This window comes from Oncorhynchus tshawytscha, linkage group LG18 (genome assembly GCF_018296145.1).
Source record: "Oncorhynchus tshawytscha isolate Ot180627B linkage group LG18, Otsh_v2.0, whole genome shotgun sequence".
Classification (NCBI taxonomy): domain Eukaryota; kingdom Metazoa; phylum Chordata; class Actinopteri; order Salmoniformes; family Salmonidae; genus Oncorhynchus; species Oncorhynchus tshawytscha.
The window spans coordinates 6,725,308-6,736,753 of record NC_056446.1 but is presented as its reverse complement, the minus strand read 5'-3'; positions in this window follow the sequence as shown (position 1 = coordinate 6,736,753).

The window sequence follows — 11,446 nt, the reverse complement described above, 5'->3', positions numbered from 1 at the left end:
ATGTTTGGTGGCCTTCCTAAGCCAGGAGTTAGACATGGCTAGGACATCCGGGTTGGCAGAGTGTGCTAAAGCAGTGAATAAAACAAACTTAGGGAGGAGGCTTCATGACACCAAGGCTTTTACGGTTACAGAAGTCAACAAATGAGTGCTCCTGCGGAATGGGAGTGGAGCTCGGTACTGCAGGGCCTGGATTCATCTCTACAACACCAGAGGTGTAGGATAAGCTTACGGCTAAATGCTATAAGAACTGGCCGTCTAGTGTGTTCACAGAACAGAGAGTAAAAGGAGCAGAAGAACAGATTCAAGGCATAATGTACAGGCAAGGGTATGGTAGGATGTGAAAACAGTGGCGGTAAACCTAGGCATTGAGTGACAATGAGAGAGGTTATGTCTCTAGAGACACCATTTAAACCAGGTGAGGTCACCGCATGTGTTGGAGGTGGAACAAAAGGGCTAGCTAAGGCATATTGAGCACGGCTGGAGGCTCTACAGTGAAATATGACAATCACTAACCAAAACAGCAATGGACAAGGCATAGAAATTGTCTGATGGACCTCTTCAGCGAGCCGGGAGATAAACCTAGCATGAGGCTAGTTTCAGGCGAACTGGTGCTTGTTTCAGGACAGAGATGTTAGCAAGGAGTAGCCACTCGGATAGCAGCTAGCAAGCTGCGATGATCCAGGTGAAAAGGTTCAGAGCTTGCAGTAGGAGTCCGGAGATGTGAAGAAAAAGCAGTCCGTATACTCTGGGTTGAATCGCACTGTGCAGACTGGCAGGAGTTGACCGGGCTAAGGCTAGCTGATGACCGCTAGCAGTGGCTAACTGACGACTAGCTAATTAGCTGGCTAGCTTCTGCTGGGGATTCCGGTTCTATAAGTATAGAAAATAGCAGATCCATCCCACATTGGGTGAAGCAGTTGAAGTCGGAAGTTTACATACAAATTAGCCAAATACATTGCTGACATTTAATCCTAGTAAAAACTCCCTGTCTTAGGTCAGTTAGGATCACCACTTTATTTTAAGAATGTGAAATGTCAGAATAATAGTAGAGAGAATGATTGATTTATTTCACATTTTATTTCTTTCATCACATTCCCAGTGGGTCAGAAGTTTACATACACTCAATTAGTATTTGGTAGCATTGCCTTTAAATTGTTTAACTTGGGTCAAATGTTTCGGGTAGCCTTCCACAAGCACAATGTTCTATAGAATTGAGGTCAGGGCTTTGTGATGACCACTCCAATACATTGACTTTGTTGTCCTTAAGCCATTTTGTCATAACTTTGGAAGTATGCTTGGGGTCATTGTCCATTTGGAAGACCAAGTTGCAACCGAGCTTTAACTTCCTGACTGATGTCTTGAGATGTTGCTTCAATATATCCACATATTTTCCTCTCTCATGATGCCATCTATTTTGTGAAGTGCACCAGTCCCTCCTGCAGCAAAGCACCCCCACAACATGATGCTGCCAACCCCATCCTTCACGCCTGTCCTCCAAACATAACGATGGTCATTATCTTTTTTACCTTTATTTAACTAGGCAAGTCAGTTAAGAACAAATTCTTATTTTCAATGACGGCAAAGGAACAGTGGGTTAACTGCCTTGTTCAGGAGCAGAACGATATATTTTTAACCTTCCGGTTACAAGTCCAATGCTCTAACCACTAGGCTACCTGCCGCCCTGGCATTATGGCCAAACAGTTCTATTTTTGTTTTATCTGACCAGAGGACATTTCCAAATAGTACGATCTTTGTCCCCATGTGCAGTTGCAAACCGTAGTCTGGCTTTTTTATGGCGGTTTTGGAGATGAGGCTTCTTCCTTGCTGAGAGTCCTTTCAGGTTATGTCAATATAGGACTCATTTTTCTGTGGATATAGATACTTTTGTACCAGTTTCATCCAGCATCTTTACAAGATCCTTTGCTGTTGTTCTGGGATTGATTTGCACTTTTCACACCAAAGTGCGTGGTCCCATGGTGTTTATACTTGCGTACTATTGTTTGTACAGATGAACGAGGTACCTTCAGGCGTTTGGAACTTGCTCCCAAGGATGAACCAGACTTGGTTGATTTGTTTTGATTTTCCCATGACATCAAGCAAAGAGGCACTGAGTTTGAAGGTAGACCTTGAAATACATCCACAGGCTCACCTCCAATTAACTCAAATGATGTCAATTAGCCTATCAGAAGCTTCTAAAGCCAAAGACATAATTTTCTGGAATTTTCCAAGCTGTTTAAAGGCACAGTCAACTTAGTGTGTGTAAACTTCTGACCCACTGGATTTGTGGGTGAAATCCACAAATCCACAAAGTTAAATAATCTGTCTGTAAAAAATTGTTGGAAAAAAATACTTGTGTCATGCACGAAGTAGATATCCTAAGGATGACATGGTTGTAAGTAGCAAAGTGTAAACACAGGTTGTAACATAGAAACAAAATGGACAGGGACAATGATTTAATGTTAGAGATGTCTCAACCTGTGATGTCAAGTGTCACAACCTGGACAACTGCTGACCCTAGAGAAAAACCTAAGGAAATTTAATTGGGGAAGATGTCTCCCTCTATTTTGAGAAACACTGAAGAAAAACTTCCAATACATGAAAAAAAAGTTAATTTAAACAAATTTCATTAGGCCCTAATCGATGGATTTTACGACTGGGAATACAGATATGGATTTGATGATAACAGACACCGTTTTTTTTCTACAGGTAGGTGTGTGGATCAGAAAACCAGTCAGTATCTCGTGTGACCACCATTTGCCTCATGAGGTACAACAGACATCTCCTTCACATAGAGTTGATCAGGCTGTTGGTTGTGGCCTGTGGAATGTTGTCCCACTCCTCTTCAATGGCTGTACGAAGTTGCTGGATATTGGCAGGAACTGGAACACGCTGTCGTACACGTCGACCCAGAGCATCCCAAACATGCTTAATGGCTGACATGTCCGGTGAGTATGCAGACCATAAAATAACTGGGACATATTTAGCTTCCTGGAACTGTGTACAGATCCTTGTGACATGGGGCTGTGCATTATTACGCTGAAACATGAGGTGATGGCGGCGGATAAAAGGCACTACAAAGGGTCGTCAATAAATGCAATGGTGTTCATTATCCTTAACTTATGCCTGCCCATAACATAACCCCACCATGGGGCACTCTGTTCACAACGTTGACATCAGCAAACCGCTCGCCCACACGACACCATACACGCTGTCTGCCATCTGCCTGGTACAGTTGAAACCAGGATTCATCAGTGAAGAGCACACTTCTCCAGCATGCCAGTGGCCATTGAAGGTGAGCCTTTGCCCACTGAAGGCACTGCATCTCAGTGCTAGAGGCATCACTACAGACCCTGGTTCGATTCCAGGCTGTATCACAGCCGGCCACAATTGGGAGTCCTATAGGGCAGCGCACAAATGGCCCAGCGTCGTCCCGGTTAGGGTTTGGACGGGGTAGGCCGTCATTGTAAATAAGAGTTTGTTTATAACTGACTTTCCTAGTTAAAGGTTACGTTTAAAAAACGACGCCAAACTGCAGTCAGGTCAAGACCCTGATGATGACAACGAGCACCCAGAGGAGCTTTCCTGAGACCGTTTCCGACAGTTTGTGCAGAAATTCTTTGGTTGTGCAAACCCACAATTTCATCAACTGTCCTGGTAACTGGTCTCAGACAATCCCACAGGTGAAGAAGCCGAATGTGGAGGTCCCGGGTTAGCGTGGATACATATGGTTGTGAGGCCGGTCGGACATACTGCCAAATTCTCTAAAATGTTCAAAGGGGCTTATGGTAGAGCAATGAACATTAAATTCTCTGGTAATAGCTCTGGTGGACATTCCTTCATTCAGCATGCCAATTTCAGGCACCCTCAAAACTTTACATCTGTGCCATTGTGTTGCGTGACTAAACTGCACATTTTAGTGGCCTTTTATTGTCCCCAGCACAAAGTGCATTTGTGTAATGCGGTTTAATCAGCTTCTTGATATGCCACACCTGTCAGGTGGATGGATTATTTTGGAAAAGGAGAAATGCTCACTAACAGGGATATAAACAAATGTGTGCACAAAATGAAAGAAACAATCTTTGTGTATATGTAACATATCTTTTGTTTCAATTCATGAAACATGGGACCAACATTTTACATGTGGCGTTTATATTTTTGTTAACAATTTGTAACAATCACATATGACCCTTACACTTTTAAATTAAAGGTTCATAAATGTCAGGATTTTCATGAAAATACACCTCAAACGTCAAATCAGTGAACAATTCCTTATAACATACTTTTGGTGAAAGATTGGAAGAAAATAGGTAGCCTGTGAATTATCTATACAACCTTAACATTAATTACTTGCATAAAATCTGGTTTCATATTAAAACAAGAAAATAATCTCAAAGTTGTGCACAACTTCAAGGTGAAACCAAAAAAACAAAGACATTTCACATAATGAATGTTATTTCCAAGCATATAAGTAAGAGTAATGTTAATGTGATATTCAACAACAACAAAAAACATGACATCCAGCCTTTATTAAAACCTTATGTCCATGAATGTCACTGCAGCATTTATTGCATACAGCATCTCTTCAGTCAAATTATATACAAAATATAATATTTTAAGAAATAAATGTATAGTGACATCTTTTGTTCCATAAAATCTGTTACAGCAAATTATGTTATACTTCTCTAGCAAACAAGTAAATATGGGTGGGAAAAACCCCTAACCCTTCTAAATGACATTGTGCAACACATCCAAAAAACGAAATACAGCGATTTTTCATATTATGGCCTATACTGGTATGCGTGTGACTATAAATTAGTTATACATTGAAACAATTTTCATCTGCAAGGAGTGTCAGGTAGCTCAGGAAATAGTGCCTTAATTTACAAGTAACTGTGCAACAAACATTACACACATCATTCAAACTCACAAGTTGCTGTAAATTTACCATACAGTTTTGGAAAATGGATTAACACATTCAGAGATTGGATTGACACATGCTTAATACCCAGGATGTTAACAAGGCATAAGATTGCAAAGTAGCCTATTTCATGAAATATTATTTACCCACTAATATTATTTACCCACTAATATATATATATATATAAAAAAATCAAACATACCAGGAACTATGCAAGTTTAAACATAAAAAGATATAATAAATGTATCTCTAAGTATATATAAAAAAATAACAATTGTTCCTCTGAAATGAGCTGAACAAAATGCCATATGAAAGGAGCTGAAACTCAAGAAAAAAAATTGCATGTGAAATCATGTTTTAGTTTGTGAGAATACAACATCTTCAATACCCATTCAACGGAGTCGCTACAGTACACTGTTGTATGGAGGGAGGTAACAAATGGAAACAGACATGCAGGAGTAAAATAAATAAATAGAAATGGCAGTTACAATGTCTTCTGAGTGCTTTGCTAAATGATCATTTCAAACAAAAGGTGAGACAGAACCTGCCCATGTACCCAACACTGCTTCCCAGACACAGCTATGTAACATCTGACAAAATTAAAGCAACTACATTTACATTTGAACAGTTAAAGGAAAACATGTATTAAAGGAAAATTCCATTGTTAATATAGTCCCAAAATGTTTTGCATGTCAGCAATGAAGTTTTCAAAATAAGTCACTTTCAAAATACAGAAATACTGCTGCATTTTGCATCATATGATGTTGCGCTTTGCATCATACCGGCTATATTTCTGCTGACATGGAAAACATTTTGGGACTGTATTAACGGACTAATGAAACAAATACCAAAATATATTTTTTCCTTTAATTCAAAACAACTATAAGCTTCTGCAGTTTTCGGATGTTCTACCAAAAAGACAACCTATTGTATAGAGCAGGGATTCTCAAGCTTTTTGGGTCCAGGGACCCGTTTTGTGAGATCAAATTAAATCAACCTCATAAATCAGAACAACTTGAGTGCGATAAAAATGGCCTAAAATGAGTTTTACTTGGAGTATGTTTACATGCACACTAATAATTTGAAATTAAAATGCTTATGACAGAAGGCAGAGTATGGCATTAGTCTTGTAAATAAACACTACTCTGCTTATCTGTGTAAGGTCATAATCGAAGTCAGCACACGCAGAATAAAACACCTGGTTTTCAGAGCAATCTTTCAAATAATTAGGACATTTCAAAATCTTAATTGACGTTCCAGAGGTGTATTTGATCTGACATGAGCAAGTACTGGGTAGCGTAAGCTTCCCTCTTATGTACGTGTGAAGTGAGTTCGGAAAAACTGAAAGTATGCATCTTAAAGTTTTCACATTCAAATTTACCATACACATGTCCGTACTCAGAATCAAATTGTCTTTGCAAAAATAACATGGTCAGTGTGGTAGAACGTTTGTGAATGGCGATTTTCTGCATTTATCCAAAGTCCAGATGTGTCCATGTAAACAGCAAAATCGTTCTTGCAAAGTACGTAAATGTTATAAACAAATTATTATATTAACCTCACTATTCACAATAATCTGATTATTGTGTGCATGTAACCGTGCTCAATGACGTCTGCAGTGGACGAACCGTCTCAGCCCGGGGAACTAACATTTAAAAAAGGTCCGCCTCTTGCAATTGGCAAGAAAATGATCAGTTTAGGCTAATTTCTTGCCATTCCACACATTTTGCCACAGCTTTAAATCTAATATTCTGCAATTTTACACATTTTACCATGAGGCAAAGAGAAAATGTTGCAGTTTTAAAGCTACAACAGCCTTCACTCTTCTGGGAAGGCTTTCCACTAAATGTTGGAACATTGCTGCGGAGACTTGCTTCCATTCAGCCACAAGAGCATTGCAGTAGTAAGGTAGGGAACTGATGTTGGGCGATTAGGCCTGGCTCACAGTCAGCATTCCAATTAATCTCAAAGGTGTTCAATGGAGTTGAGGTCAGGGCTCTGTGCAGGTCAGTCAAGTTCTTCCACACTGATCTCGACAACCCATTTCTGTACGGCTCTTGCTTTGTGCACGGGGGCATTGTCGTGCAGAAACAGGAAAGGGCCTTCCCCAAACAGATTCGTCTAGAATGTCATTGATGCTGTAGCATTAAGCATTTCACTCTACTGGAAATAAGGGGTCTAGCCAGAACCATGAAAAACAGCCCCAGACCATTATTGCTCTTCCACCAAACTTTACAGTTGGCACTATGCATTCGGCAGGTAGTGTTCTCCTGGCATCTGCCAAACCCAGGTAGTGAGTGTTGCAACCGAGAACAGACCATTGTTACACGCTTCAGCACTTGGTGGTCCCGTTCTGTGAGCTTGTGTGGCCTACCACTTACAGTTGACCGGGGCAGCTCCAGCAATGCAGACATTTTACAAAATGACTTTTTAGAAAGGTGGCATCCTACGACAGTGCCATATTAAAAGTCATTGAGCACTTCAGTACAGGCAATTTGACTGCCAATGTTTGTCTATGGAGATTGTATGGCTGTGTGCTCGATTTTAAAACACCTGTCAGCAACTGTGTGGCTCTAATTTGGGGTGTCCACATACTTTCAGATATGTAGTGTGTACAGTGCATTCGTAAAGTATTCAGACTACTTTTTCCACATTTTGTTACGTTACAGCCTTATTCTAAAATGTATTAAATACAAATTTGAATTATAAATCTACACACAATACCCCATAAAACAGGTTAAGAAATTTTAGCGAATGTATTAACATAAGTAAGTATTCAGACCCTTTGCTATGAGACACAAAATTGAGCACAGGTGCATCCTGTTTCCATTGATCATCCTTCAGATGTTTCTACAACTTGATTGGAGTCCACCTGAGGTAAATTCAATTGATTGGACATGATTTGGAAAGGCATCCACCTGTGGTAAATTCAATTGATTGGACATGATTTGGAAAGGCACACACCTGTTTATATAAGGTCTCATAGTTGACAGTGCATGTTAGAGCAAAAACCAAGCCATGAAGTTGAAGGAATTGTCTGTAGAGCTCAGAGACAGGATTGTGTCGAGGCAAAGATCTGGGGAAGGGTACCAAAAAAATTGAAGGTCCCCAAGAACACAGTGGCCTCCATAATTCTTAAATGGAAGACGTTTGGAACCACCAAGAATTTTCCTAGAGCTGGCAGCCAGGCCAAACTGAGCAATCGGGGGAGAAGGGCCTTGGTCAGGGAGGTGTCCAAGATCCCGAAGGTCACTCTGAGCTCCAGATATCCTCTGTGGGGATGGGAGAACCTTCCAGAAGGGCAACCATTTCTGCAGCACTAAACCAATCTGTCCTTTATGGTAGAGTGGCCAGACGGAAGCCACTCCTCACGACAGCCAGCTTGGAGTTTGCCAAAATCCACCTAAAGGACTCAGACCATGAGAAACAAGATTCTCTGGTCTGATGAAACCAAGATGGAACCTCTTGGCCTGAATGCCAAGCATCACGTTTGGAGGAAACCTGGCACCATTCTTACGGTGAAGCACAGAGGTGGGAGCATCATACTGTGGGGATGTTTTTCAGCGGCAGGGACTGAAGAGACTAGTCAGGACCAAAGTACATTGATCCTTGATGAAAACTAGCTCCAGAGCACTCAGGCTGGGGCAAAGGTTCACCTTCCAACAGGACTACGACCCTAAGCACACAGCCAGGACAACACAGGAGTGGCTTTGGGACAAGCTTCTGAATGTCCTTGAGTGGCCCAGGCTGAGCCTGGATTTGAAACCGATCGAACTTCTCTGGAGAGACTTGAAAGTAGCTGTGCAGCAACACTACCCCTCACCAAATACAGGTGTCCCAAGCTTGTGGCGTCACACCCAAGACGACTCAAGGATTTAATTGCTGCAAAAGGTGATTCAACAAAGTATTGAGTAGAGGGTCAGAATAATTCTGTAAATGTGATAGTTTTTTTTTTACATTTAATACATTTGCACAAATGTCAACCTGTTTTTGCTTTGTCATTATGGGGTATTGTGTGTAGATTGAGGGAAAAACAATTGAATACATTTTAGAATAAGGCAGTAACGTAACAAAATGTGGAAAAAGTCAAGGGATTTGAATACTTTTCAAATGCAGTGTGTGTGGATATATATATATCCACACACTACCAGTCAAAAGTTTGGACACACTTACTCATTCCAGGGTTCTCTTATTTTTACTATTTTCTACATTGTAAAATAATAGTGAAGACAACAAAAACTATAAAATAACACACATGGAATCATGTAACCAAGAAATGTTCAATCAAAATATATTTTATATTTGAGATTATTCAAAGTAGTCACCCTTTGCCTTGACAGCTTTGCACAATCTAGCCATTTTCTCGACCAGCTTCATGAGGTCGTCAGCTGGAATGGATTTCCATTAACAGGTGTGCCTTGTTAAAAATTAATTTGTGGAATTTCCTTCCTTCTTAATGTGTTTGATCCTATCAGTTGTGTTGTGATAAGGTAGGGGTGGTATACAGAAGATAGCCATATTTGGTAAAAGACCAAGTACAAGAACAGCTCAAATAAGCAAAGAGAAACAACAGTCCATTACTGTAAGACATGAAAGTAAGTCAATGCGGAACATTTCAAAAACTGAGTTTTATCAAGTGCTATGATTAAATTGGCTCATGAGGACCGCCACAGGAAAGGAAGACCCAGAGTTAACTCTACTGCAGAGGATAAATTCATTAGAGTTAACTGCACCTCAGATAGTTGAATTGTGAAGCATTTATTTGGGCTGCAAATACAACATCAACTGTTCAAAGGAGACTGCATGAAATCAGGCGTTCATGGTCGAATTGCTGCAAAGAAACCACTACTAAAGGATACCAATAGGAAGAAGAGACTTGCTTGAGCCAAGAATCACAAGCAATGAACATTAGACCGGTGGAAATCTGTCATTTGGTCTGATGAGTCCAAATGTTAAAATTCTTGTGGGACACAGAGATGTTGAATGGATGATCTCTGCATGTGTGGTTCCCTCCGTGAAGCATGGAGGAGGTGTGATGGTGCTTTGCTGACAACACGGTTTTATTTATAATTCAAGGCAAAATTAACCAGCATAGCTACCACAGCATTCTGCATTCTACAGGCTGTGTAAGGCCTATTTGACAAAGAAGGAGAGTGATGGAGTGCAGCATCAGATGACCTGGCCTCCACAATCACCTGACATCAACACAATTGAGATGGTTTGGGATGAGTTGGACTGCAGAGTGAAGGAAAAGCAACCCAGCATATATGGGAACTCCTTCAAGACTGTTGGAAAAACATTCCTCATGAAGCTGGTTGAGAGAATGCAAATAGTGTGCAAAGCTGTCAAAGCGGTGGCTACTTTGAAGAACCTCAAATATAAAATATACTTGTTTAACACTTTTTTTGGGGCTACTACTGTACATGATTCCATAGTTGATGTCTTCACTGTTATTCTACGATGTAGAAAATAGTAATTATAAAGAAAAATCCTTGAATGAGGTGTCTACAAACTTTTGACTGGTACTGTATATGTGTATAAAATCTGGTTACGGGCCCCCTGCAGTTCCCCACTTTGAGAACCCATGGTATACAGTAATTCTATACTGAACAAAAAGATAAACGCAACATGTAAAGTGTTTGTCACATGTTTCATGTGCTGAAATAAAAGTTCCCAGAAGTTTTCCAAACGCACAAAAAGTGTATTTCAAATTTTGTGCAGAAATTTGTTTACATCCCTTTTAGTGAGCATTTCTCCTTTGCCAAGATAATCCATCCACCTGACAGGTGTGGCATATCAAGAAGCTGATTAAACAGCATGATCATTACAAAAGTGCACCTTGTGCGGGGGACAATAAAAGGCCACTCGTGTCACACAACACAATGCCACAGATGTCTCAAGTTGAGGGAGAGTGCAATTGGCATACTGTCTGCAGGAATGTCCATCAGTTGTTGCTAGAGAATTTCAATAATATTAATTTGAATAATAATTTCCCTATCATAAGCTGCCTCCAACGTCGTTTTATAGAAGTTGGCAGTGCGTCCAACCGTCCTCACACCCGCAGACCACATTTAACCACACCAGCCCAGGACCTCCACATCCGGCTTCTTCACATGCGGGATCGTCCGAGACCAGCCACCCAGACAGTTGATGAAACTGGGTTTGCACACCCAAATACTTTCTGCACCAACTGTCAGAAACCGTTTTAGAGAAGCTCATCTGCATGCTCGTCGTCCTCACCAGGGTCTTGACCTGACTGCAGTTCGGCGTCGTAACCGACTTCAGTGGTCAAATGCTCACACATTTTTTTTAATGGTATCTGTGACCAACAGATGCATATCTGTATTCCCAGTCATGTGCAATCAATAGATTAGAGCCTAATGAATTTATTTCAATTGACTGATTTCCTTATATGAACTGTAACTTGGTAAAATCTTTGAAATTGTTGCATGGTTTCATTTATAATTTTGTTCAGTGTAGTTAAAGCCCATAAGTTTCCTACCCCTCTTGGGGTTGTTGTACCTTAAA